The sequence below is a fragment of the Canis aureus genome, chromosome 20 (assembly GCF_053574225.1).
Source record: "Canis aureus isolate CA01 chromosome 20, VMU_Caureus_v.1.0, whole genome shotgun sequence".
Classification (NCBI taxonomy): Eukaryota; Metazoa; Chordata; class Mammalia; order Carnivora; family Canidae; genus Canis; species Canis aureus.
The window spans coordinates 9,446,574-9,470,307 of NC_135630.1; the positions used below are offsets into that span (position 1 = coordinate 9,446,574).

General features: G+C 44.9%; 1 long non-coding RNA gene across 1 annotated transcript in view; it reads left to right on the top strand.

Annotated features, from left to right (window-relative positions):
• The window catches only part of LOC144291469 (uncharacterized), a 92,149-nt gene extending 73,520 nt beyond the window's left edge, over nucleotides 1–18,629 (top strand). The window contains exon 4 of the long non-coding RNA XR_013358732.1: nucleotides 18,574–18,629. This is a non-coding gene — a long non-coding RNA (uncharacterized LOC144291469). The remainder of the gene's footprint in view (nucleotides 1–18,573) is intronic.
• Nucleotides 18,630–23,734: the final 5,105 nt, after the last annotated feature.

Here is a 23,734-nt window from a genome sequence, read left to right on the forward strand (position 1 = left end):
CCTGGAATGCAGGTGATTGTTTATTTGTGTATTTACCTTGTTACATAGGAGTCTATACCCAGGGCCTTTCCAGAAGAGCTTCATAAAAAGTAATAGTAACTGACATTCATCACACGCTGAGCCTCTCTTTCCATTTCCTGTGTCTTTAATAGATCCCTACAGAGGGTGCGCGGGAAAGCTCAGGCTATTGCCAATCGTATTACTCCACTCTCTCCAAGCTCATCAAAAATTCTTCTGCTGCTGTTTGAGTGAGATGTATTTTTGAAGAGATGACATGGGTGTCATTTGTAGATATGTCTGCCAACATTTGGCCACCATTTTCCTTGACCTCAATCACATTCATGCCAACCCATTCCCAACGTGCACGATTCTCCCGAGGGAGGGCCTTACAGATCAGGGAAGAAGGAGGGGGACGTGATAACCCCTTCTTGCACTTAGGGTCACTACTCAGGAAATTTCGAAACACTTCGCAGTGTAAACTTCCTCCATTCCTCTGATAAAAATAATGAAAAGTGTTTGGGTTTATGATGAGAGGCTCTCTGTAGACTCTGATCTGGGTAGACCAGGTCCATCTATGGGAAGAAGGTTTCTCCATATAAAGGAACATTTCCAGTTCCTTTCTGCTGGGGGGCCTGTTTGGCCTCCTCCTTCCTCTCCCTCTCTTCCTCCTCTTTTCTTGTTCCGCTTTGAAACTATTTTGAGATGTTTCAAAATATAAAGATATTTTGAAAATGGATTATTTGATCATTCAGTTGGCTTCCATGTGACAACAGAGTAGTCTTCCAAGGGCTTGGAAGGTCCCAATTACAAACTCCCTTCCTTGGGTTTGGATATACTCAGTATGTGGATTTAGTCATTCATTTCAAATATGGCCATGCCTGCAGACGCTCCCTGCCCTTTGATGGACTGACTGATGACTTTTGCCTTTGTCATGCTGTAGAAGTAATATATGCATTTGGTTGGAGACTATACTTTGAGTTTTGCTCCTTTTCTGGGCTGGAATGCCCTATGTGGGGTGATATGCCCTATGAAACTGTCTCATGATGCTGGCCAGTGGCAGCCATGCAATCATGAGGGTAAATAACTGGCATAGGCTTACAACCATGTGTGCCCACACGGCCATTCTGTTTTCGCTTTCAGCCCAGTAGTCAGTAAATTACATGAGGTACTCACCACTCTATTACCAAACAGGCTTGGTGTTAGAGGATTTTTGCCAATCTTAAGCTAATGTCAATGCTCTGAGCACCTGGAAGGTAGACAAGGCTAAGCTGTGGTGTTTGGCAGGTTAGGTGTAATGAATACATTTTCCACTTGGTAACGGGTTTAGTGGACTGATCCTAAGGAGAGGACGATTTATATTTGGATACAAATGGAAAGGAGGGTGGAGCTGCAATGGGGTGAGAACAAGTTTTAAGGCTCAACTGAGTCCCCTGGGAAGCCTGCCTCTCTTCTTCTTCTCTTCCACCCCTCCAACTGTGTTAGGAATGTTCCTCGTTGCTTCTGCACAACTATGCACACAGCTTGGTCGTTGCACTCACTGCTTTTCTTTTCTTTTCTTTTTTTTTTTTAAGAAATGGGAGGAGCAGAGAGGGGGCAGAGGGAAAGGGAGAGAGAGAAAATCTCAATCTCTGTTGGGCGTGGAGCCCTACAGGGCTCTGGTCTCAGAACCCTGAGATCATGACCTGAGCCGAAATCAAGAGTCTGACACTTAACTGACTGAGCCACCCAGGCATCCTTCACTTTTTTTTTTTTTTCCTTTCTGAGTTGCCTGAATTACCTAGTGTTGCCAGGACAATTTTTAGTTATTGTTAAACAAAATTTAATGGGAAGACTAAAAATAAATACTTCAATTGCAGTGATTTTTAAAAATGATAATAATTCAGAGTTATAATAATTTCTAACTAATAAGAAAGCTTTATTTATTTTTTAATTAATTTTTTATTTATTTTATTTATTTATTTTTTATTTTTATTTTTTTAAAGAATGCTTTATACTACCTCTTTTTAATTCTATTAGGTGGAACACATAGAAATCAATATTGGTGGGAGATCTCCTTGTGGGAAACAATTTGATAAAAAAAAAAATCAGTGTGAATCTGAGTGCCTGCCTTGGTGGTTTTGAGACAATACACTTATTCACTGCAAATGCTGGGAAGCAAATGGAGGTGATTTGAGGGGATTACTGGGTCCAAGGACTAATTTCTGATTTGTCTTGCTTACATCCTTCAAAAATGTACTATGGTGGGCTCTTTTAGAATGTTCTGGAATCTGGATGATAAGGTCCTGACTTTATCATCGAAATAGCCACTCCTTTAGACTTTCTATTTTAGGGCTTGACATGCAAGGTGAATTTCGGATCTTGAGCTACATTACATTCAGAACAATCAGTTTCGGGCTCACTCGTTTGAAATTGTATTTGTATTTTCTCTCCGTGACACAAGTGGCACAGCTCTTCAGGTGGTCTCCAGATGTATCTCCGGTTCCTCCCTTGGATGTCTTCCTTGCTCAGGGTTTCGGCTTCTGGAAGGACGCTGCCCATCTCCAGGTGCTCAAGAGTACACTACACCTGGCTTCTCCCTCTGCCTGTGTCTCTGCCTCTCTCTCTCTCTCTCTCTGTGTGACTATCATGAATAAAAAAACAAAAAATTAAAGAAAAAAAAAGAGTACACCTGGCTCTTGCTTCCGGTCCTTGGGGGCCCCCCAGTGTAGCCCCAAGTGGCGACTACATGGAAGAGCCTCCTTGATCAGCCCTCATGTTGCTACCTCTTTCTGTCATAAAAGATCTATGAAGCACCTGCTCTGTGCCAGATTTTGGACTAGAAATTGAGGACGCAACAGAGAAAAAGATTTAGAGTTTTGGACTCTTACATCTCTCAAATTTTCCTAGCCCTTGCTGATGAGGAGCTAGGATTTGTTTATCCTCAAGATGACAGTTTTCCCTAGCATGATTTCTTATGTGAATGCACAGAGGAGAAAAATAGAAAAATTAAAATGGACAACTGTGAGGAAAATAAAAATCCTGAATATTTTGAAGTCCTCTTTACCATCCAGAAAATTACAGCAACATTCAAAATATATAGATTTATAAATTTAAACTTTCAGCATATTGTGTTACTCTGAATGATGCGATGTGTTATTCCTTTGCAGGACAAGAAAAATAATTGTTGTTCCTTCCTGCTCCTAAACACCCTTTCCCAAAGTAGACTTCAACTCTGTCACATAGCCATGTATGACACCAATTATTTTGGTGCCAATAACAAAGAAACAATAAACTAAATTTTATTATGTAGATGATTAATGTATGTGTTCTTTTCCTAGAGGGTGAGGAGTCTGTTTTTCACATTACAGTAGCTAGAGCCCAGTATACCTAGAACATAGCAGGGATTTAATGGATGTTTGCCGGATAAATAAATGAAGGTGAGCTGGATGATCCAGGAAGCTTAAAAGAGGATAATCCTTCTCTTGACTTGATTATGCTGAGTGGGAGGCAAAGAAGGGAATGAAAACAGAAAGGTCAGGGCCCATACACACGTTGTGTGTTGATTGTGCCCCTAGTTGAGCTAAGTGCTTTGCATACATGACAGGTAGGAACTCTCATACTTCATTTCATGAAAGAAGAGGCATCAGTTTCATTTTACAAATGAGCTTTCAATTTTTTTGTAAAAATTTGAAGCTTAGTGGGTTTATGAAACATGTTCAAATCACACAGCAGATTGCCCGGCAAAGCCATCACTGGAACCCAGGTCAGAAGTTCAGGTTCACTTCAGATTTAGCGCTTTTCTTACAAAAAAATATTATTTTTTAAATATTTTATTTATTTATTTATTCATGAAGGACACAGAGAGAGAGAGAGAGACAGAGACACAGGCAGAGGAAGAAGCAGGCTCCATGCAGGGAGCCTGATGTGGGACTCGATCCCGGGTCTCCAGGATCACGCCCTGGGCTAAAGGCAGCACTAAACCGCTGAGCCACCCGGGCGGCCCTAAAAAAAAATTATTTATTCATGAGCGACACAGGGACACAGGCAGAGGGAGAAGCAGGCTATGGGAGAAGCTCCTATGGGAAGCCTGATGCAGGACTCGATCCCAGGACCCTGTGATCACGACCTAAGGGGAGGGCAGATGCTCAACAGCTGAGCCACCCCCATGTCCCTAGATTTAGGGTTTTTAACTATTAAAATGTGCTGCACATTACAGACATTAGTGCTTGGGTTTATGCAGAGCTGCTGGTAGGTCCCTCCCTGATCCCCTACCCCATTCCCCTCTGGCGGATCTTGTCCTGTTCCCCCACCCTTCCCCAGCCACCCAGGATGTTGAGTCTGCAAGTATTAGTGTCAGGAGAGAAAATATCAAAGTGTGAGTGTTCCTGGAACATCATTAAACATAGATTCCTGATGAGGAGTTATTTGAGGATGAAACTATTGCCTTATTTCAGGAGGACAGAGGGGGTGTGTGTGTGCTGGGGCAGAGAGAGAGAGAGAGAGAGAGAGCTATGAAAGCTTTCCTGTGCTTGAATGTAGTATTAAGCCGATTAAGCATAGTATCAACCAAATTTTTTAAAATAAAAAAAAAATAAATAGAAGAATAAAATCTCCCACTTATTTCTGGGAGCTCCTGCTTCTTCTTTGCCCTGAGCCTATTCATTCAATCATTCATTCATTTATTTCAGGGTAACAGCACATATTACTGAAATTCTGAATAACGGAAATATCTGCTCTTTAAAAGCAGGAGCCACCCTGGGTGCAGACGGACGCTTCCCTTCAAATATGGGCCAGAGAATTTTCTTTTTGAGGACAGGGCCCCCTCCCACCTTCAGGGTGAAGGGCAATACTTGACATACTTATTTAAAGCACGTCTGGCTATTACTGTCTGAATGGGGAGGGGGACATTTCCTCCCTCGCCTGCTTGGGTTTGCAAGGACAGCCCAGAATGGGTATGTCTCCTCCCTGATGGAAGGAGGAGAGTCTAAAAGAAGGCACTGGAAACATCTCTCCCTTGTATCACTGGCCTCCTTGCGTCTGTCACAGGCCCTGCCCGACTGACACAACATTGCACAAATAACTCTTCTTCTTAAGCAGCGACGAGGCAGCAGCAGGCATTTTTTCCTTTTGAGTCTATCAACTGAGAATTGATAAAGTCATCAGAGAACAACGGTAGCTTAACCCTGACCTGACAAAAGAGATGGAAAATGTCTGGCTGGAGAGAAAGCGAGGGGGCCGGGGACCTCATGGGCCCAGAAAGAAGCTGTGAGTGGGCTCAGGGCTGGCAGCTGAGCATCTGGCCGAGTGTGCTTAATAACTGAGGAGTAAATAACAGAAGGGCAGTCAATAAACAATTGTGGTTTAATATATTATTCATTTTAACAATACTTGCAGGGTTTGCCCTCTGAACCTGCTTGGATGTGGAGCGAGCGGGTCCCAGTCCGGCCGGCAGAGGGCGCTCGGGTCACATCCGCAGGAGGCGAGGCAGGTGGAGAAAGGAGGAGATGCCCGACCTCGAGAACAGCTACCGGGAACCGTCCACGAGAGGTACCGGCAGGATAGCAAGCGAGTGGGGAAAAAAAAAATCATGTACTAAAAAATTCCGCATTTTAACTAAACCAATTAAAACCTATGCAAAAAATTTTGTGTTGAAGTTTAGTTACTGCAATTAAGAAAATCCAATGCAATAAAGACTTAGAATAAAGCATGGGAAAAAAAAATAGAAAAGCTAGTGGAGAGGCATGGAAATGAAAAAAAAAAAGAGATATTTTTCACACCGTAGATCAAATCCAACCCTGTACCGAAGCAAGGCAGGAGAAAATAAATAGAAAAGAGTTGTTCTTTATTCCACGGTTAAAATTACTTATTTATTTGAAAGACTGTAGAATGACAGATTTGGAACAGTCAGGGCAAGGGCAAGGGGATATTTGATAAATCCAACAGATTATTTCCATCTTGAAAGCCAGACTCTGATTTTCAGGAAATACTCTCAGGGATCAAGTGGGTCTCATGGGCTTCGCTGCCCATGATCAAAAATGCTGCACAGCTGCTGAGAGGCCCTAGGCCGCTTGGAACAAAAACCCTACCACGCTTTAAAGTACGCCCTGCATGGAAATGAATCCCTAATATGGGTCAAACTCTGCGTTCATTTTCCGTGCTCATGGTGTGGTGCTGCAGCCTTAGTTTCTTTAGGAAACCGTGTTCCATGAGGCAAGACTCCTGTCCTGGGTTGGGGAGGGCCGTTATGCTCCCTGGGATGTTTACTGTATACCTAAGGCGCTGACGTATGATCTGTCCTGTACAGTAATGCAGATGCTAAGGCGAGTGTATTTCTTTAGGCTAAGGCTCGTGGGAGGCAGCCCACGGGGAAGTGTCATCTTGTTTGTAATCAATCCTGGCGCCAGGCCGTGTTGCAGCACCATCAGCCTCTGCATTAAGTGACAAGCTGGCTTCGTCTTCTAATTCTGACTGTCATTTTTCTTCAGTGGAGATCCATCATCTTTGCTACAAGGCCTTGGAGCCTATTACCACAGACACACACACACACAAATGTACATCCCGTGGCCGTGCTCAGGAAAAACCCCATTATCCCCCTACGCCCACGAGCAAACCCCCTTTTCTACCACTGCTCAGGGGGAGCACTAAGATGTGGAAAGGGCAGGCAAAGCAGAAGAGTGTGTTGCGCTTGCGGCAAGGTAGACACTGAGGCATCTGGTGATGGTGAGTCGTTACTGAACTAACATTGGTATCGTTTGAGTTCAGTCAGGAGCTTGGTGAGAGTGCGTGCCTCAGTCCACAGGACCAAGCCAATGAGAACATTTAAAAGGAGACTTTTTTTTTGTTTTAACGGTAGATGAAGTCTTCTATCACCCTGTGGCAGACAGACTCTTGATATAGTTCCTCTCCTGCACCCCCCAGTCCTCACCTCCTGGCGATCACACGCTTATGACTCCCTTCCCTTGACTGAGGGAAGGGTCTGTGACTTGCTTCCAACTGATAGAATATGGCAAAAGTGATAGGATGTATGAGGTTAGGTGTTCATGATTACATGATCCTATTACATAGGATTATAGCTCACGTCTTGCTGGAATCTCTCTCTTTATTTATTTTTAAAGATTTTATTTATTTATTTATGAGAGAGAGAGAGAGAGAGAGAGAGAGAGGCAGAGACATAGGCAGAGGGAGAAGCAGGCTCCACACAGGGAGCCGGATGTGGGACTCCATCCCAGGACTCTGGGACCACACTCTGGGCCAAAGGCAGGCGTTAAACCACTGAGCCACCTAGGCATCCCTCTTTATTTATTTTTTAAAAAGATTTTTTATTTGAGAGAGAGAGAATGAGAAGGAAGGGCAGAGGGAGAGGGAGAGAATCTTAAACAGACTCTGTGCTGAGCACGGAGCCTGATGCAGGGCTTGATCTCACATCCCTGAGATCATGACCTGAGCCGAAGAGTTGGATGCTTAATTGACTGCCCCCTCTCCCTTTATTTTTTTATTTTTATTTTTTTTTTAAATTTATTTATGATAGTCACACACACAGAGAGAGAGGCAGAGACACAGGCAGAGGGAGAAGCAGGCTCCATGCACCGGGAGCCCGATGTGGGATTCGATCCCGGGTCTCCAGGATCGCGCCCTGGGCCAAAGGCAGGCGCCAAACCGCTGCACCACCCAGGGATTCCCCCCCCTCTCCCTTTAAAGAAGCAGGAAGCCATGTGGGAAACCCCAGGTGGCAAGGAAATGCAGTTGGCCTGTAGAAGCTGAGGGCTGCCTCAAGCTGATATTCAGCAAAAAACTAAACCCACAGTCCTACAACCTCAAGGAGCTGCATTTTTGTCAACAAACTGAAGAAACGAAAAGCAGATCCTTCCCCAGCTGAGTCTCGGGTGAGATTGCAGCCCAATCAACATCTTGATTGTGGCCTTCCCGGACTCTAAGCAGAAGACTCAGCCCAGCTGTGCTCAGATTCCTGACCCACAGAAATCTATAGTTATAGAACAACTATATGTGTTTTTAAAGCTACTAACTTTGTGGTAACCTTGTTACACAGTAGTAGGTAACAGTCCAAACTATATCCCCTTTTTCCCGTGTCACTGTCTCATCAATCTGTCAAAAACTAAACTAATGAACTACTTCTAAAGTGAGCTGAATGAATTTTCTTGCTTAAGCAATCTAGGCATACCTTGTTTTATTGTACTTTGCACTTCAAAGATATTGAGGCTTTTTTATAAACTGAAGATTTGTGGCAACCCTGTGTTAAGCGTGTTTATTGGTGCTATTTTTCCAATAGTATTTGCTTACTTCATGTTTCTGTGTCACATTTGGTAATTCTTACAATATTTTAAACCTTTTCATCGTTATTGTATTTGTTTTGATGATCTTTGATTGGTGATCATGACTCTCTGAAGCCTCAGATGGTGGTTAGGATTGTTTAGCAATAAGATATTTTTAATTAGGCACCTGGGTGGCTCACTTGGCTAAGCATCTGATTCTTGATTCTGGATCAGGTCATGATCTCAGATTGGGGGATGGAGCCCCAAGTCAGGCTTCGCACTCAGCACGGAGTCTGCTCGTCCCTCTCCCTCTGCTCTTCCCTCCTGCTCATGCACAAGCTCTCTCTCTCAAATAAACAAATAAATGAAATCCTACAAAATATATTTTGATGAGGGTATGTACATTTTTAAAGGATAATGTTATTGTACATTTAAAAGACTATAGGAGGGATCTCTGGGTGGCACAGCAGTTTGGCGCCTGCCTTTGGCCCAGGGCGCGATCCTGGAGACCCGGGATCGAATCCCACGTCGGGCTCCCGGTGCATGGAGCCTGCTTCTCCCTCGGCCTATGTCTCTGCCTCTCTCTGTCTCTCTCTATGACTATCATAAATAAATAAAAATTGAAAAAAAATATTAAAAAAAAAAGACTATAGGATAGTGTAAGTATAACCTATATGCACTGGGAAACCAAAAAAATTCATCTGACTCACTGTATTGTGAGATTTGCTTTACTGAGGTGGTCTGGAACTAAACCCACAATATCTCTGGGTATGCTTGTATCAGCTCAGGGTTGGATTTTTGTTTTTGTTTTTGTTTTTGTTTAAATTCCAGTTAGCTGGGGCTCCTGGGTGGCTCAGTGGTTGAGCATCTGCCTTTGGCTCTCAGGTTGTGACCCTGGGATCCTGGGATCGAGTCCCGTGTTGGGCTCCCTGCAGGGATCCTGCTTCTCCCTCTGCCTGTGTCTCTGTCTCTATCTCTCTGTGTCTCTCCTGGATAAAGAAAAATTAAAAAAAATTCCAGTTAGTAAACATACAGATTCAGGTGTACAATTTAGTGACTTATCACTTATCAGCTTAGGTCTTAAAGACAAATTTGTCAGACAATTTGGAATAGGATTTGCTTTGTATTTAGAATAAACCAAATGTTAGGTAGAAAGTGAATCCAAATTACAGTGAAACTGAACTGATGTAGTTAATAATAACCAGTGTGAGGACTGGATCTGGTTATAAACTAGATTATGGTTATTTGGTTAAAGGAAGAGGTTCTCAGAGAGCATGCAAAAGTGGGAAATATGCAGGTTGAATGCACTAGTTTTTTTTTAAGATTTATTTATTTGTTTTAGAGAGAGAGAGAGAGAGCATGAGCAGGAGGGGCACAGCGAGAGGGAGAGAGAATCTCAAGCAGACTCCATGCTGAGCACAAAGCCTCATGTGAGGCTTGATCTCATGACCCTGAGATCACAACCTGAGCCGAAACCAAGGGTCAGATGCTCAACTTACTGTGCCACCCAGGTGCCCTGCACTTGGCCCTTTTTGAGGGTCTACTTTATGTTAAGTGATGGACATCTTCTAAAGTCGAGAGTCTTGAAGCTCTAGGGACATGTAGAAGTCCACCAGTTGCTGGAGAAAGAATACCAGTGATGGGAACCCATACAATGGAGGAGAGAAAGAGAAATGGTAGGTGGTTCTAGTGAGTTAAGACAATGTAAAACCAAGGTGACTAAGTGTCGGCCTACGGCCTACTCACTGAGCGTGAAGCACAGAGGCTCTCTGAGAACTGTCACGCCTGAGAGGCCAATTCTACAAACGGGGGGTTAAAGTATCACAAAGGCATTGCTGCTTTTGATCAGATCACTCTTCTTTTCTGGAAAGTTCCATATACCATACTATTCAGTTCCTTTGGGCCCAAACACTATACCCTCATGAAATCTTCCACCAAGTTCTTGATTTCAAGCCATAGAAACTCTCTCACATTCTTTTAAATAATAAAGAGATGTTATTGGTTCCTGTCACTGAGTGGTTTATAGGTAAATTAGGCTTTGTGTGAGGTTGATCAAGTGTATCATCATCATCACAAAATCATCGGGACACTAGCCTTTTTTTTTTTTTTTTTTTTTTTTAATTTCAAAGTTCTATTTCCTTCCGGCTCTCCTCATGGTAACAAAAATGACTTTATTTCACACTTTTCAGAGGAAGAAAAAAATATGTTTGTCTTAAAGTTCCAAGCAAAGCACTAATAATTGATCTGTATGACATGCTTAGTTGACAGTGCTCAGCTCTGAGCCTGACGAGGGGTTGGTAAGTGCTGACTGGCACGGACTATGCGTGAGGGTCTATCCCTGGGATAGAATCAGCTGGAACCACATGAATTCACAAACAGAAAGCCAGTGTCCACCCAACAGTTATTAACTCTAGCCCATCCCTGTTTATCTGTCTTTGAAATAAAAATTTAAGAAGAATATTGAATGAATGAACAAATATTTAATGTTTTTGGCAAGTCAGTATTGTTACTTATTTTCTTAGTTCCTTAATAGAGTTAGAATGCTTATTTCCAATTTTTAAAAGAAGATTTTATTTATTTGAGAGACATTGACAAAGAGAGACATAGCGAGGAGGAGGGGCAGAGGGAGAGGGAGAAGCAGGCTCCCCACTGAGCAGGGAGCCTGATGTGGGGCTTGATCCCATGACCCTGGGATCATGACCTGAGCTGAAGGCAGATGCTTAACTGGCTGAGCCACCCAGGTGCCTCTGTTTTTTTCCAATTTTGATCCTTCCACGTTTCATGCGTGGGTTACAGATCTTTCCTAATGAGATCATATGCCTATTGAAAGCAAGACCTACACAGAATTCCTCAAGGACTTGCCCCACCAGATGCAGGTTATTGGATTGATGCCTCGTAGACCATCCTCATGCATTTTCATCAGTTATTCCCATTACTGCTTTGAAATTTTTATTGTGGAAATGGATCTGATGGAACTCAGACATCATGTTTGCTTTTTTACGTCATACTTATGAAAAGATTTGGGAGACAACTGGAATCTCATTTTTGCGTTCTTTCTGAACAAAGGACTCCATTAATAGTTCCTTTGAAAAACAACATAAGATGGAATGGGTTGGTGGTTAAACTCTCAGGTTCTGGAGCCAGACAGACTTGGGTTCAAATTCTGACCCATCCCTTCAGAATTTTATGTCCTACTTCATGGTTTTATTTTCTCTAAGCCTCAGTGATCTGATTTAAAAAATGAGGAAAACAGTAGAAATGGAAAAAAAAAAGATAGACAAAGCATATGAAAAGAGAGCTTACCAAAAGGAAATATAAATGTCCCCAAAATGTTATGAAAAGATCCTGAACCTTACAAGAGAAAATTACAGGTACATGGAGATATTATATTTTTAACCCACCAGATTGGATGAGCTCAGAGCTTTGACAAAACCTCTCTTGTTAAGGCCAATGGGAAGACAGGTGCCCCCACCTCTTGTTAGCGCCACCGGTGTATCTCCTACAGAGGGCAAATTGCCATTAGCTGTCTAAATTGCAAGCACATATATCCTTTGAACCAGGAACCCACTTTTGGGCATTTAACGTATAGATACACTGGCTTACGAATGAAATGGCGTATGTTCAAAATCATTCATTGTAATATCTTTCTTAGCGGCAAAAGATTGGAAACAACTCAACTGCCTGTTAATATGGAACTGGTTAAATCAGTTGTGATCAATACAAAAGGATGCTAAGCAATAATACACTGCAGTGTAAAAGAAGAGGGAAGACTCTACCGTATAAAAGAAGAGGGAAAACTCTTTCATTGGTGCGGAAAGACCGACAAGTCTGGTTAAGTGGAAAATAAAACAAGGTGCAGACCAGGATGTAGAGCTCATTCCCTTTTGTGAAAAACAAGGAAGAAACAGATGCGTGTTCATATGTGCTTGTATTTGCATGAAGGAACTCTGAAGAATATCCTCAGAATTCGATACAGTGGTTACCTTTTTTTTTTTTAAGATTTTATTTATTTATTCATGATAGACATAGAGAGAGAGAGAAGCAGAGACACAGGTAGAGGGAGAAGCAGACTCCATGCAGGGAGCCCGATGTGGGACTCGATCCTAGGACTCCAGGACCACGCCCTGGGCCAAAGGCAGGCACCAAACCACTGAGCCACCCAGGGATCCCCTGGTTACCTTTTTTGGAGAGCCGATCAGGGATGGGGTGGGAATAAAGACGTTTCACTCTGTACTTCTGAAGATGGTTTGATTTTTGAAACCTGTGTTTTCCCTATTCAAAAAAATTGAAAAAAATTCTGAGCATTTCCAAGGCCTTTTTCTGCCACCGGTCTGGGGAGCAGTGGTTGGAACACCTCCGTAGACTCATTTATCATTTATATGGCATGTGTACTGCCTCTTGCCTTAGGCCGGAGCGAGGGGGGACAGACTGTAATGGTAAAGAGTATGCCTGGAGTTTGGGGTCAGTCAAACCCGGATTCTTATTTCAGAGCCATTGCTTACTAGCTGTGTGATCAAGGCAAGCTACCCGGTCTCTCTGAGCTCTGTTTCTTCATTTGCCAAATGAGGATAAATGTCAATTTCCAGGTGCCCTCTCACCCCTCTTTTGACACTTACGATTTATTTGAAAAATAAATCAGGTGTCAGGATGCTTAGCGCAGTGGACGGCCGCCCCTAAATACTCCCTAAATGATGGCTCGTAGGAGATGATAAGCGCCACACGTCAGAGGCTTTTTGATTTGTGTTTTTATTTTGTTAGTTGCTCCCTCCAAATCAGTTTTTTTTTCCTCTCCAAATCAGTTTTGAGAGTATTTTGTACAAAACGCAGAGGGCTCTTCAGGAACATGACATGATGCGGCTGGTGACGCACTTGCTGTTGCTTGAGGGATTGCAGGGAGACAGGTATTTTCATTTTTAACTCATAATTAAAAAGAGTAAGTCCTCACCTAGGATTGGAACAGGAGGAAAGAAACTGCTGCTTCTCTTCCCCCCAAGGCATGACCTACCCCGGTTTCCAGCGTCAGCAGGGAGCACGACAGGACAGCCCCTGTGAACTCAGGAGCTCCCGGTGGACTGGCCCCGAGGGAGCAGGGTGGAGGCTCAGCAGGTGAGCCTCAGGTGCAGGTAAGCATTTCACAGACAATTCTTTCCACACTGATGCCAGGACCTGGGGACTATCATTAGTTTAACAAATAATTACGAACACCTAGCATGTGCCCAGCGGCTGCTTATGAATCCGGAGAAATAAAGACAAATGAGATCTGGTTTTTGATCATAGGTAAAGCCAGTTCTTAGAACAGGTGCCCTTTGTTTACTGTGAAGGTTGAAATATGTGGATTTTCCCCAGCTCCTTCCATCTCGGGTCTGTCTTCCTATCCTCTTAATTTAGACATTTTAGATGTAGCTGAGACCATGCTCACCTAAATGAACAACGTTTAAGACCGTTAACCTGAAGGTCCAAATGCAGGGAGAAGTCTAGGTTGCGCAGGGATGCGTGTAGTTGGAGCCACACGAGCAGTCACAGAAGAGCAGCGAGGATGCAGCCAATTTATTCGCATTCCCCCCTCTGCGTCCATGCAGGGCAGGCAAGAGAGGTATCCTCAGATGAGTGAGAGGAGCTTGTGACCCGGACCCAGAGCTCCTGCCCTCTCACCCCTCTTTTGACACTTACGAACTTTGGCAAACATGGAACTTAATGGGACTTCTGATTTTTTTTCCATTTGTCAGATCAAGGCTATGATGATAGCAGTGAGAGGGTGGCACAGGGATCATCGAGGATTTCTAAATGAGAGGACTCTATGTAACACCCCAAATACTGCCGAGGCGCTTTGATGTCCTAATACCAAGAAATTGCTGAACTTCCCTGGGGCCCGGAGAGAACCCTGCTGCCTTTTCTGAGACAGCCTGGTTGGGTCCAACAGATGAAGATGCAAATAAAAGGGAAGTTTACACCTATTCATACTGCCTGTTTCCTACCTGATGCATTTTCTCTCTTCCCTTCCTTCCTTTGTAGCAGGTAGTAGCTGTCCCTCCAGCAAACAACAGACCCTCACGGTATAGGAGGCCCGGCTCTCCAGGGCCTGGGGTTTGGCTCCCCTGTGTCTCGAGCCCCCCACCCACCCCACTCCTGGGGTGGGGGGTGATGCTCCCAATCCGTGGGCTCCGCAGGGCTCCCTCCATGGCCAAGGGGGTGAGGGGGTGGGGGTGATGCTCCCAATCCGTGGGCTCCGCAGGGCTCCCTCCGTGGCCAGGGTGGTGGTGGTGGGGGTGATGCTTCCAATCAGTGGGCTCTGCAGGGCTCCCTCCATGGACAAGGGGGTGAGGGGGTGGGGGGGACGCTCCCAATCCGTGGGCTCCGCAGGGCTCCCTCTGTGGCCACGTGGGTGGCTGAGTGGCACCGAAGTGGGAGACGAGCAAAGGCTTTAAGAGGCCGTGGGTGTGGGGACGCCCGGGGGCGCCGCGGGTGAGCACCTGTCAAGGCCCAAGGCCTGACCCCGGGGTCAGGGGATCGAGTCTCGCATCGGGGGGAGCCTGTGTCTCCCTCTGCCTGGGTCTCTGCCTCTCTCTCTCTCTGGGTCTCTCAGGAATACATACACAAAATAATAAGAAAAAAATAAAATAACAGGTCGCGGGTGGAAGAGAAGGGCGGCCCCCACTGCCATCCCCCCGCCCCGTGTCCCCCGCCAGCCAGAGCAGCAGCGCTGCTATGGAAACTGCAAGCACCCGCAGTCCTGGCTGCACTGGCACTTGCAGTGGAGACAGAGACAAGGGCTTCGTCGTGCTCTGTTGGATACTGATGCTCAGTCGCCGGTACCCTCGGGCTGCACCGTCCCTGCTCTTTTGTCCCCTTCCCTGTGGCCTGGGGGTGCAGGCTGCAGAGGACCCCCCCCCCAGCCGGGCCTGCTCACTATCCTGATGACAACCCGAGCTTTGCACTCTGCTGGCTTCACTCTGGGAGGTGGGGGGCCCTGCGCTCTGTCCCCGGGCTGCTGACCTCCAGCTCCCTGAGTCCAGCCTACTGGCAAGTCGTGCATCAGTGCCCCCCCGCCCCGCCCAACTTCCCCGACCCCCCCTACTAATAAACACATTGTCCTGGAGACACCTGCCACTCCGAGGCAGTATGATGGGCAACACTCGTCCCAGCGGGAGCAGCCCCGGCCCGCACTCAGAACAGGTGGCTGGACACTTTCCTCCCAGAGCGAGCACAAATCACAGCCCTCTGCACACCCATCTACTACTGCGAAGATTAGTAAAACTTCTCTGCTGGCTGCAACATTTAAAAAGAGGTCAGTTGATCATATCCAACCTTAACCATAATAATGCTGGGAGGACGAGAGTCTTGGAGATTGAATAATGGGGTGCGAGGGCCTCTCACCCCGGTGGCCAGGTTAGATCAGCCACAGCGTGCAGGGGGTCGCTGTGGACAAACATAGCTGGGCTTAGCACCTGCCGAAGTCTTGGTCGGCTTTTCCAATATTTGCACTTTGAGAAGAGCTTTCTGCTTGAAATGCAACCTTTCTTGCTTGAAGCTCCCGTGTGCAGTGGGAGAAAGTCCCTGGCCACCTCTGTGTCTGAGCTTCTCAGGGACTGGCTTTCTCATACTCCTAGGGTGTCCCCGCCTCTCCCCCCTGCCACCCCTAAGCAACACCCATTTTCTCTGGTTTCAAGCTGCTCTGTTCTGGGAGAGATAACCGTGGAAAAATCTTCTGACCCATTTGCTTGCAAATGCTTTTCTTGGGTGAGAAATATTTGATATTCTTAAAGCTCTTGCCATATAAAGTAGGGTGATTTTCAAATTCTATTTGATCCATCTAAAAGCTAGCTAGGCTTGTTCTCAGAGAAATTGTGGTACAGGGACACACAAAAATAGTCCTAATTCCTGACTGTGATTTCACACTCGCAGCTTGCTGCTCACCGGGGTATTTGGATGAGATGGGTGGGTGGGAGTGAGGACATAATCACTAATGGGCCTCCACCTTCTTTCCCCGAGAGAATGGAGCAAGGAATCTCTGGCTAAGAATTTAACAGAGTCCTTGCATATGGTAATTTTATTTTATTTTATTTTATTTTATTTTATTTTATTTTATTTTATTTTATTTTATTTTATTTTATTTTATTTTATTAATTTATTTATTTTTACATAAAAAAAATTGGAGTTCAATTTGCCAACATATAGCATAACACCCGGTGGTGACGGGCACTGAGGGGGGCACTTGATGGCATATGGTAATTTTAAAGCTTAGGGCAGGGCTTCCTGTAATAAGAGAGCTGCAGTTCTGTGTGTGTGTGTGTGTGTGTGTGTGCACACCTATCAATGGGTTGGTGACCATAGAGGCAGAGTTTGAATTTGAGGATTTATAGAGGAAGACATAGACATGGCCAACAAGCACATGAGGAAATGCTCCTCATTACTGGCCATCAGGGAAATACAAATCAAAACCACAATGAGATCCCACCTCACACCAGTGAGAATGGGGAAAATTAACAAGGCAGGAAACCACAAATGTTGGAGAGGATGTGGAGAAAGGGGAACCCTCTTACACTGTTGGAGGGAATGTGAACTGGTGCAGCCACTCTGGAAAACTGTGTGGAGGTTCCTCAAAGAGTTAAAAATAGAGCTGCCCTACGACCCAGCAATTGCACTGCTGGGGATTTACCCCAAAGATACAGATGCAGGGAAACGCCGGGACACCTGCACCCCGATGTTTATAGCAGCAATGGCCACGATAGCCAAATGTGGAAGGAGCCTCGGTGTCCAACGAAAGATGAATGGATAAAGTAGATGTGGTTTATGTATACAATGGAATATTACTCAGCTATTAGAAATGACAAATACCCACCATTTGCTTCAACGTGGATGGAACTGGAGGGTATGATGCTGAGTGAAGTAAGTCAGTCGGAGAAGGACAAACTTTATATGGTCTCATTCATTTGGGGAATATAAAAAAATAGTGAAAGGGAATAAAGGGAAAGGAGAGAAAATGAGTGAAAATATCAGTGAGGGTGACAGCACATGAGAGACTCCTGACTCTGGGAAACGAACAAGGGGTGGTGGAAGGGGAGGTGGGCGGGGGGTGGGGTGACTGGGTGATGGGCACTGAGGGGCACACTTGGCGGGATGAGCACTGGGTGTTATGCTATATGTTGGCAAATTGAACTCCAATAAAAAAAATTAAAAAAAAGAATTTGAGGATTTGGGGGTGGGGGAGGGTTGGTGGTAAAGGGAAGGTTTTGCTGTGCATAATTATAGGTTGTTAACTCCGCTGTGAGAGAGGCGGCCTTGCAGACTATGGGGCAGGAGTTCAAGAAACCATACAGGGTTGAAAGGGGTGATGTGAAAAGGTAATGTGAGAAGGCGCGGGCAGGTGTAGCAAGCGTTCAGTTGTGTTTGACGTGCAAAGTGTTTGTTTTTAATTTGGGGTGATTGCCAAATCACCAAACTTTGGAGACTTTAGATAGAAACCCAGATTTCTATCTTCTTTTAAGCAATTGGAGGATCTGCACGGTAGCGGTTGGAGGGACTGCTAGAGGCTGCTTCCTTTAGGGAAGGCGCACCTTCCTGGGTCTGCCGTGGGTTTACACCTGGCCGGCCTCTCTCGTCGGCATCACCTGTGTGACTGCTCCAGACGTGTGAGTTTGTGAGTCTTGGTCCAAGACTATCTTGCTGGATTCCCCTTTGGAACTTGAAGTGCCAAAGTCATCACTCGGGGTTCTGCTAAAGGCTCGCTTCTTTCTTGGGGCATCGTGTGGGATGGCTGGCTCAGATCTGGTAGGGGAAGGAGATAGGTCCTGGAGCCCCTGAGGGTAGGGGTGTCTTGCATGGTAAATGAAGTGTCGTAGTCCAAGGTGTGTTTGTGCAGGTAACCAACGCTGTGCCGCGCTAACGTCTAGGCCTTAGATTCACAGAGGCTCGGCACAGTAGGGGTTTACGCCTTGCTCACTGCACACACTGGGTCTCAGGTAGGTGGGCACTTGCCCATCTTGTAGTGATGCTGCACCTGAAACACGCAGCCTCCAAGGACTTTGGAGCTGGAGAGGAGGAGGAGTGGAGACTCCCAGGCAAGGAGTTCATGACCAGGCCTAGACGTGGAAAACATCACTGGCAATCATCTCCCATGGTCTAGGCCCCAGCCATATGCCCTAACATTAACTGCAAGTGAGCTGGGAAAGGAGGCTTCCTGCATGCCCGGGAAGAGGAGAAGGAATGAGGACTGGTTAACACAGTGTTGTCTACTACAGAGCATCAAGGAAAGACACGTTTTCTTTCTTTCTTTTTTTTTTTTTAGAAAATTTTTTTAAAGATTTTATTTATTCATTCATGAGAGACACACAGAGAGAGAAAGGCAGAGACACAGGCAGAAGGAGAAGCAGGCTCCATGCAGGGAGCCCGATGTGGGACTCGATCCTGGGACTCCAGGATCATGCCCTGGGCCAAAGGCAGGCGCACTAAACCGCTGAGCCACCCAGGGATCCCCTGACACGTTTTCCAGATGTGGGCAGACCTGAGGATAGGAGAGCAGTGTTGGGAAGTGGGATGCACCTCTTGTTGGAGGGGGTTAGTTTTCTGGGTCCATTTCCCCCCGGGGCCATGGGCAACATCGTCTTTAGCATAGAACCTTGCGTTCTCTTCCAATGTTGTAATTCACTTTAATTCCCCCAACCTTTTAGGGAAATCCAGTACACATCCCTGTGTGGCCTTCCGCTGAGTGATGCAGAGAATAAAGAGACAGCACACTAAAAGGAGGAGCCGTCTGCACACGTGCCTCTCTGCTGGCTCCCTTAGAGAAGCAGCAGCTGCCGTCTGAAGTCTACGTCGCGGGTCCCAGACAGTGACCAGCCCCAAGGTGAGTGGTGACCTGCCCTGGAGGAGCGAGTGCTTCCCAACAGGGAGCTCAGGCAGGAGGTAACTGGAGCCTTGCTTTGTTCCTGCCTACCAAAGAAAGCTGACCTTTGAAAGAGGGACGCTAATTGCCGGGGTTGTGCTTTCCCATAAAAATAGCTCAGAGCCCAGGTCTTATCCAGTAGCCTTTACTATTGATTAACACCGTTGACTGAGAGCCTACGGAGCCAGGCACTACACCAGCCACAGGCTTTGCAGCCTCATCTCACTAATCCTCATGACAACCTCATGAGGTGGATGTAGTTCTTCCCATTTTACAGGTGACAAAATAGAGTCCAAGAGGTTATTTAGTCTCTGGTCACAAAGCTGGTGAGTGGCACAGCCAAGAGTTTAACCCAAGTCTGTTTGATCCTAAAGCCAGTCCTCTACTTTCCTCACCAGCAATGGGGCAACTCCATTATAGTCATTGATGAAGGATGACTGTCATTTTCTTTAGCAGTTAAGACTCCTCAGGGGATCCTCAGTAACTAGGCCTCTGTCTGTGACTCGTTGGGGTCTGCTGATTATATTCCAGGATTTGAGGCAGGTTGGAGATTCCTCTCAGGTCGTAGTTGGAACCAAAAGTCCTACTTTGTGAAACGCTTTAGAGCTAGACGTCCTAAAATCCTGGGAGAGCTGAGACGGGAACAGATTCCAAGCCTGCTCAGCAGTTTCTATCACTTTTTCGTAGTACAGAGAGTCCTGGAGTATCAGGCTGAAAATAGATGAAAGGGATGAAAGAAAGAAATAAGGAAAAAAGGAGGGAGGGAAGAAAGGAAGGAGGATTCACGATACAACACACGTACATACGAATCATCTAAACGCCGTGATTGTTAGTATTTTTTTTTAAAGATTTTATTTATTTATTCATGAGAGACAGAGAGAGAGGCAGAGACACAGATCAAGGGAGAAGCAGGCTCCATTTGGGGAGCCCGATGCAGGACTCGATCCCAGGACCCTGGGATCACAACCTGAGTTGAAGGCAGATGCTCAACCGCTGATCCACCCGGGCAGTTCTGTTAGTGTTTAAACTTCCACACACCACTCATATTTAAAAAAAAATAAATAAATAAAAAAAAAATAAATTTACAAAAATTATATTCAACTCTAGTAGTCTTTTCGTAGCAGGCTTTTGAGTATTCTTGTTGAACGTGTTAGCGCTGTGGGGCTGCTGAGCATCAGTCCTCAGGTACTAGCTGAGATCCAGGTCCACCATGAGACAAGACGTAGGCCTAGAAGCCCTATAAGAGGGGAGGGGAGGACTCATTTCAGAGCTGGGGAACAACCAGATGATCCCACAGGCCTGTGTGTGTGGTGTAGTAGTGACCTGACCCTGAAAGGGGGCAAAACCCGCATCTTTCTCATTTGGTTTTTAAAATTTAATTTACTTTTTATTTATTTATTTTATTTTAATTTTTATTTTTTTCTCATTCGGTTTTATAAACAGTTTAATAGGAGGATGCCTTGGAATTACCTGGGATGACATCAGTGATTTTCTCTCCATGTTCTATCTAGGTCTGCCTCATTTAAAAAAAACAAAAACAAAAACAAAAACAAAAAAACCCCACAACTTGGCTTGGGCAGGGGTCCAATGGATGGAGGTTCAGAGCTGGCATAGTCTTCTTCTCAGGCACAGAGGTGGACACTCACAGAGCACAGAGCTGATGCCCCTTCCCCCGTGCCCCCTTCCTCCTCTAGTTCAGGAGCTTGGTCTTTGCAGCACCTACGCTTTTACATTCCGAAACTGAGAAGTAAAATCTGTCTTCCTTGGCCTTGCGTCTGAGGGGGGCCCCGCAGAGGAACACGCAGGGCCTTCATGGTTTATAAATGAATAAATGAGTGGATTAAACTGACTGGAGGTTGGAGTTCAGTGAAGTATCAAGTTTTTCATAGTTTCCTCCAAGTACAACATTGAAATGACCTCATTTGAAGTGTTGGTTTAGGGCTTTTGCTTTTTAAATAAAGGCTTCAACCCGTTCCATTAGGTAAGTCAGGCTGCATTACCTAAAATATGCTGTTTTCGGCTGCGGGGAGGAAGGGAACAGAGGGCGTGTTGGAAGTCAGAGAACGTCCCTGACAGTTAAAGTGGAATCAATACCCATTTCTTCTTGGGACCCAAGTGTATCGTTTAATTTCTAGGCATGGAGAGAACCCAGGCCTTCCAATTAACAACTCATTTTTCTTTTTTTCCATACTGAGTGTAATAAACACTGTAAACTCGAAAAAGAGAGGAAAAAGAAAAACGATGAAATAAAATGTGAAAGACAGAAATCCTGTTGCCTTAAGGCTACTTAGGGGCTTTTATTCAAAACAAAGGATAAGGTAACCATGTTATCTCAGGTCTAAACTGAGGCTGCTTTTAGAGCAGCTGGTAATCCGAGAGGGTGCTTGGGTGTTGGGGAGGAGGTGGGGGGGGGGCAGGTGCGGTGTGGGGGGTGGAGTGGGGAGGAGCTGCAGGTAGGAGTTCCCACATCTCCTCCCAAGAGGATGGGAGTCCTTCATTGAGGAAGCTGAGAGGAGGGACTCATTGGCTCCCTGGTGCCTGTTATTTGAAGACCAATAATCCTCATTTATTGACATCCACTGATGCCAGCGACATTAATGACCTTGAATCCTTGCATTTCTTAAGATGACTATTATTTCCTCATTTTCTAAGAGTAGAAATGGAGGCTTGGAAAGGTTAAGAAATTTGCCTGCTGACTTGTTAAAACAAATGGAGTACTTATTATGCATCAGGTCATGCTCTAGGTACTTTCAAAGTATCAGCTTATTTCTTCTTCGTGATGTTCCTATGATGTAGGCCACTTGTATTCTCCCCATTTTACAGATGGGGAAACCGAGGCAGCAGAGGTAAAGGGACTCATCCAAAGTCACGTTATTAGTAATGGAAGGGCCGGGATTCAAAGCAAGTCTGTCTGACTCCTCCAATCTTTTTTTTCCCTGCCTCACCATGTTGCAGGTCAAGAAGCTGAAAAATTTCACAAACATCACAAAATCCAGAAAATAACATATTATTTTTACTGATATATTTTCCAGGATACCTTTATATTTTTTTCCCCTACTCTTTTTGGCAGTGTGCTTTGGTTGCCTCTTTACATGACAAGGATTTTGTAATATCAATTCTTTTTTCTTTTTCTTTTTACTTTATTTATTTATTTATTTATTTATTTATTTATTTATTTATTTATTGTAATATCAATTTCTATGGTGCTAATACGTAATTCAGTCCTTCCTTCAGCATGATCAAAGCTTTTTCATTTTACTTGTTAGAGTTGAAAATACATAAATCATGTGATGCCATACAGAGACAACCTTGTTTAATACAACTACGGTATTTTGGCCTATGATAAGGGAGTTATGGTAAATTCTGTTTTGTACAACTCTCACCAAAAAAGAAAAAAATACTGAGTGCATGTATAATTGTGTATCATGTCTTATTGCATATATTTCTGACAGAAAAGAACTTTTGTTTTGAGTAGGCTTCGACGCCTAAATGGAATCTTCCAGTTATAATATTACATGTTTGAAGATTCAAATGATTTTCCATATACTGGCTTCTGGTTCGCTCCATTTCAAATCTTGTTTCTCTTCTGCTACATACAAACTTCCAGTGGGCACCCACCTCCCAGGGGGATGCTATAGATAGGGTGACAATCTATTCTGGGGTTTTCAGGCCAGTACCAATTTATACTTGTTGTCTTGGCATAATTATTAATACGGCCTTTCCATTCCCTGTCAAAAGGGTCCAGGGGGGAGGAGGAAGGAATTAAAGAGGCTCATCCATTTCTCCTCTGATTCTTGGGGGAATCCTCCCAAAAAAGTAAGGAGGTGGCTTGGTGCCACCTCCCTGTAAACATGCTGACAACTGGACCTCCTGATAGACTAATGATTTTTGATAGGAAAAGTCTTTATATATGGAATGTTCTTGCCTGGATATTTCTGATTTAAGATTACTTATGGTCAACAAATCTAGATGTTAAACATTTATAAGGTATGATCCCCGGAGGAGATCATGTCATCTGTACAACTATCTGGGTATAAACTGAGGATGTTTCATAACCTAAAAACCCCCTGCTGTGAGAGGGCATGTGTAAACCTCATCTAGAGACCCCATGTGTTATTACTCCGGGCCAGAGGATGTGTGTCTGATGTGGGACGGAAAGACCTGGTGGTCATGCAGACCTCACTCTGTTTTGCCTATGTTTCCTATTTATTTATATCCTTAAAATTACTAGTACAGCTTGGTTTTGGGCAAAGTCTCTGATTTGAGTCAGATTTGACAACCTGAAAAAAAAAAAAAAGATTTGACAACCTGATCCTGTAGGTTGGCTCACCTGGTTGGAACTGTATATATATATATAGGGGGCACCCTAGCCTTCAGACATAGGCACAGTGTCATGTGACCTCTGGCCTTTTAGCTCTGTGTTGAGGTGCTGGGCGTGTTGGCCTTGAAGGAGTTTTTCTGGGATCCTACCGAGATTTGACTAGACACAGAAATGACTGGCAGCTTCCCAGGTGCTGCTGCTGTTGCTGTTCTGAGAACCTCTAGCTTAAAACCACTGATTGGACTCTCTGGGTATCGGGCCCATTCTTGGGTCTTGCTCGGA